The sequence below is a fragment of the Raphanus sativus genome, chromosome 5 (assembly GCF_000801105.2).
Source record: "Raphanus sativus cultivar WK10039 chromosome 5, ASM80110v3, whole genome shotgun sequence".
Lineage (NCBI taxonomy): Eukaryota > Viridiplantae > Streptophyta > Magnoliopsida > Brassicales > Brassicaceae > Raphanus > Raphanus sativus.
In genome coordinates, this window is record NC_079515.1 from 25,590,000 (window position 1) to 25,595,999 (window position 6,000).

Here is a 6,000-nt window from a genome sequence, read left to right on the forward strand (position 1 = left end):
GAGAACCTTGTTGGAAGCGGTTGAATAGTACGGAGCGCCTTCCCGGATACAATTGTTCGTGGAAGCAGGAGAATGGGTTTCTAACTTGTCTTCTTCTCATTGGTTACATTTTTTTTTCTTTTAAATTAAAATTTAATCAGTTGATAAAGTGAACAAATAAAATAATCTGTGGTTTAGATACTCAATTTGATTCTTTCACCGTTGGCCATGCCCTTAGACATGTATGATCAATTTATTCTTGTAAGATATAATGATAATAGCTAGTATTCAGGTTCCACCTTGTTTTCTTTGGATTCTCTCTAGGGAAAGTATTGTACTCAGATAAAGTCAGATAGTGTTAACGTTAAGTGTTTGTGCTTCCTTTGGTGACTCGTGAAGGATTACACGGATAGTGTTAAAGAGCTCTGCTACTCAGGCTAAAATCATTGGCACAATAGTATCTATATCTGGTGCTCTAGTTATAGTGCTATACAAAGGCCCGAAACTTCTCTCTTCTGCTTCTTTACATCTTCAGAACCTACCCTTTCGCTTTACCTTGATTTGACTTCTTTCGATTCAAGTTGGATTATAGGAGGCGTATTTAGCTCGTTACGCAGTACTTGCTTGTTTCAGTATGGTATATTCTTCAGGTATGACAAAAGACTCTTTTTGTGATTTTATTTCGGGGACACATACAGCTCTTGCTAAGTTTGGTAGCTCTCTAAGATTCCAGACTCAGATCTGGTCAAGGATACTGATATGATAGCCCCTCCTTGCCCACGAACCACACTATATCCACCAGAATCTCTTCTACTATGTCATGTGGAATGTTTACGCTTCTTCTTCTCTTCCCCTCCATCGCTAGCTGGACCACCTACCTTTAGTTAGGGTTATCAGCTCTTTTGTGTGTATTGTGTCATAATATGACCATGATCTTGTATGCTGAGGCTGATTCTTGTCTGAACTCGAGAATCAGCAGTGAATATATTCTGAGAGATAGGAAGGATCAACATGGCTGCCAGATACTCGAGAATGAGCAGTACAAAGTATCTTTTTAGAGAATGAATACTTTTAAGTACACATTGTCTTCCTTGTTCATGTTTCCTGTTATATGTACTGATAAAGGCTTGGTGTACCTCGGACAAAGGCAATCCACTCGGCAGTAACTTGATTAAGTATTTACTCATCAAGATAAGTTGCTTATAAAAAAACATTTGTCTATTAAAGCATCAATACATAAAAATACAATACAATCAAACTAATTGGTAAACAGAGACTAGTGTCTCAAAAAAAGACATATGGTATTTACTAGCAGTAAATTTGTAAGGAAAAATATGGTTTTTGGAACCGTAGAATACCCATATGTCATGACGAGAGTTTGAGAGGATAACATAATTGTTGATTGTTGCCACCGGAATGATGAACCTATTGTAGAATTCTGGCGGAAAACACGAAAATTCTATGGAATACATAACTTCCCATGAACTCTTTTTTTTTTTTTTTTTTTTTTTTTTGCAAGTACTCAATTCTTTATTCCATCCCAAACAAGGACAATGTTTTGAACAAGAGCTGAAGCAAATAATAAAACGACAACAGATTGGAGGCTAACTATAAATATAAGAAACACATGTGAAACAGGATTGCAGTGAATTGATTCCTTGTTGGAGAGCTCTGCTAGGAGTCAAAGTGGTGAAACCAGAGTTGAAGATATGAGTCGTGAGTTGTTGAAGAGTGCTGCAGTCGTTGGCGCCGAGAAACACCTCTCATACGATCCAAACCAAACAATTTAGCTTTTATAATACCAGTGATCTCTCTGATCAGTACCCGAGATGGTTTCGCAGTCGAAGCATGCAATCTCCCATTTCTTTCCTTCCACATCACATATAAAATAGCCTGAAATAACAAGTAGCAAATATCTCTGAGCATCGAGTTACCTGCTGCGGAAGGTAACCAAGAGATAATGCTCTCATAGCCTTGCGGAGGTGAGAAAGTAGGAGCACTGAAGAATCTGGTCCAGACCTCTTGGGAATAGGAACACTGAAAGAAAACATGATCTCGGCTCTCATCGGAGGCATTACAAAGAAGACAAGTTGTAGGAACATTCATTCCCCACTGCTGCAGGCCTGTCTCTCGTTGGGAGTCTATTGAGGGTTGCCACCCACGATAGAAAGGCATGCTTGGGAATTCTGGTTTTAAACCAAATTGTCTTGTGCCAAGGGACAGTAGGAGGAGAGAGGATGTAAGGTCTCCCACGTCTTCGAAGCAGAAAAACGACCAGGTACTGTATTCGGGTTGTTCCTCCAAAGAAAGGCATCAGGAAGATCCGATGACAGATCAGGAGGATTGGCGGGAAGACAAGCCTTAATAAGCTGAATAATCGGGTGACGACCTCTCGGAAGAAGCCAAGAATCCCCTGATATAACTTCTGAGACGCGCGCTGTAGAAGAAATGCCTAATACTCGTGGACCATCTGGCCCCGCAACGGTGCTCAGCGGCCTAGACCCGTCCAGTCATCGTGCCAAAAGAAAGCCTGAGAACCGGAGTTTATCTGACATGAAACAAATGGACGAGCTACAGGCCTGAGCTTCATCAATCGTCTCCAGATAGAAGATCCTGAATTTTCAAAATTCGCAGTCCATATAGTACCATCATCAGCCAGTAGATGTTCATTGATCCAAGCTACCCATAACGATCCGGTCGCTGCAAAGAGTAACCAGATGAGCTTCAAACCGAAGACAATATTAGAAGCTTCTAATCTGCGCAGGACCGAGACCACCCGCGGATTTGGGGGTGCATACGGACTCCCACGAAACCTTTGCTCCTCTAGCTGAGTCCGTTCCTCCACTCCAAAGAAATGCATTGCACAAGTGCTCCACAGCATCTATGCATCCTTTGGGAAGTTGAAAGATTGATGCCCAGAAGTTGAACATACCATATAGAACAGACTGAATCAAAGTAAGTCTCCCCGCAAACGACAAATGGCGAACTGTCCAAGAAGATATCTTTTTTCTGACTCTATCAACCAAAGGCTGGTAGTCGAGCTTAGTGATCCTATTAGGCATCAAAGGTACGCCCAGATACCGAACAGGTAAAGACCCTGGAGTAACACCAAAACGTTCTGCCAACTCCTTAGTAGCCTGTGTGTTCCGACCATCTCTAAAAAGACCAGTCTTTGCAAGATTTAAGCCGAGGCCCGATCCCATATAAAACGAATTGAGAACATTGATAATAGCAGCTATCGATTCTTCACTACCATCAAAGAAAATGAGCATGTCATCCGCAAAACAAAGATGAGTGATGAGAGGATAACGACCTTTTGGATGAGTACCGAACAGATGATCACGAGCAGCAGAGTCTAGGTTCTTAGACAAAATATCCATAGCTATAACAAAGAGGGAGGAGGAGATAGGATCACCTTGACGAAGACCTTTTTCCCCTGGGAAAAAACCAACTAGCTCCCCGTTGAAAGCTACAGAATAATGAGGCGATGTAATACCAGTCCTGATCCAAAGAATAAAGACTTCGGGCAAATTGAAAGCCTCCAAAACATTCAAGAGGAAGGACCAATCGACGTTGTCATAAGCCTTGGTGATATCTATTTGCAAGCAGCCTCTAGAAGTGTCACCTGGAGTGTTGAAATCGGAAACCAATTCAGACGCAAGAAGAACAATTTCACATAATAGTCTCCCTTTGATGAACCCGACTTGGTTTCGCTGTACCACCAATGGAGTTATCTTCTTTAGGCGAGTGCCAATAATCTTTTGCAATGACCTTATAAACGGTATTGCACAGTGAGATAGGCCGAAACTCCGAGAGGTTTGCTGCACCTGGAACCTTAGGCAAAAGAGATATGACCGTGGCATTCACCTGCCTAGACAGACAAGGATTGATAAAAGAAGTTACGAACTGCTTCCACGAGGTCGTTTGCCAACCAGCTCGCAAGAAAGAAACAAAAAACTCCACAGAGAACCCGTCGGGGCCTGAAGCTTTATTCTTAGGCAAAGCAAACACGGTCTCTCTGATTTCTACTTCCGAGGAAGAGCTGTAAGCTGAGCTGCAAGTGAGTCAGAACACCGGAATGGGTGGATATTTCTGATCTCTTCTACCGAATATGGAGCAATGTTAGCGTTCGCAGTGCCAAGAAGATCTTTCATAGAATTGAGAAGCCATTGTCTTCAAAGTAGCAGAGTCAAAGATCTTGTTTCCCAACTGGTCTAGCAAGTAGTGAATGACATTCTTCGAAAAGATTTGACCTGACCGCTTTGTGAAAAACTCCTGTATTAGAATCACCAACAGTAAGCCATCGAACCCGAGATTTTTTGATGCAGGAAGGATTCCTCAGCTGCAGCAAAGAACATCCAAGATTTCTAGCTGCAGATTCATCTTCAAAAAGCTGAGTAGATGGATCAGACAATACTCTCAACTGAACCTGATCCAAGGCTGACGAGCTTCTTTTGCTCTGAGCTGGATATTGCTGAAACTACTCCTATTAATCGATTTGCAACACATCTTAGCAGCACGAAGCTTCTTGTATAGAGCAGTCATGGGAGAATCCAAGGGAGAGACTAACAGAGTAGCCGCCGTCCAAGCATCCTCCAAGAGGCGATGAAATTTCGGATGAGTTGAGAACATATCAAAGTAGATAAACCGACACTTCCTCGGAGATAATTGGTTTGCTAAATGAACGAGGCAAGGCGAATGATCAGACGAACCCGGAGTATCAAAGAAGGCATAAGAGTCAGGGTAGCGCTCCACCCAAGCTTCATTCACTAAGGCCCTATCAATCTTCCTGGATTTAGGGTTCGAATCGCTCTTGTTATACCATGTGAAGAAGCAACCTCTGAAGGCCAAATCAAAAATCTCGCTTTCCTCAAGACAATCTGCGAACTCTTGTATTCCCCGGGGACAAAGCTCCGACGGAGAGCTAGAGAAAACCTCGTCAGAAGATAAAACTTGATTGAAATCTCCAAGGAGAATCCAAGGAGTATCATGAAGGTTTCTGGAATGAGCCAACTCTCTGATCTTGTCCCACAATTCCAGTCTTTATTCTCGAAGATTACGAGCATAAATGAATGCTACGGAAAAAGACTGTTGAGTCTGAGGATTAAAGACTCCACAAAGAACCAGCTGAGGGGAGGAGTAAAAGATTATTACTGACAATAATGGATCCCAGGCCACCACTATGCGTCCGTTATTAGCTTCCAAAGAGTGATTCCCTTCAACCTCCAACCAGGAACTACAGAGTTCATAACGCCAAGTAAATTTTCCTGCTGCACATGTGTTTTCCAAAAAAACCGCTAGAAGAGGCCGGTTACGCCTAATCCAATCAATAACTAGAGATTGTCTATCCCTGCCGTTGAGGCCCCGCACATTCCAAAAAAAACTCTTCATTGAGAGACAAAAAGGGCAGTGCTGCGCACTAGGCTTCCTTAGAATGAACAGGACGCGAGCGCCTTTGTTCATCGGAAGCTAAACCAAAAATTATCAACTGTACCCTTAGAAATGGAAGCCACAGAGATGGAGTTCCACTATCAGAACCACTGGTCAGCAGATATATTTTCTGACGCAGCTTCCTTCTCGCATGTTTTCTGGAATTAATAGTAGAGTTTTCTGGGGGTCAGAATTGATTGCAGCAAGCCGGTCACGAAGAATGGCTTGAGCCGCTGCAACTAATTCCTCTTCTTCCGCAAACTTATCATCCGTAACCAGAGCATTTCTCTCTTCTCCAGGCGAAGAAAACCTCATTTCCTTGCGCAACTTCAGATCGCTTTGCAAATAGTGCCAATCAGACGACGCCGAGTAATCTGATCCAAATATAGATTTGGAGGCAAACTCTTCGCTCTAGATACCTTTTTCTGCCCTGAGAACAAGGATCAGCTGGAGACGCAGGAGCACGTACTAGCACTTTTTTAGGAGACACGGAAGGAGAGACAAGAGTCTTCTGCCGTATGGTCCCGTCTGAAGGGGGAGAGTGAGCAGCTACAGGGAGGATGGGGTCGAAGAAGAAGCAGAAGCTGCCTC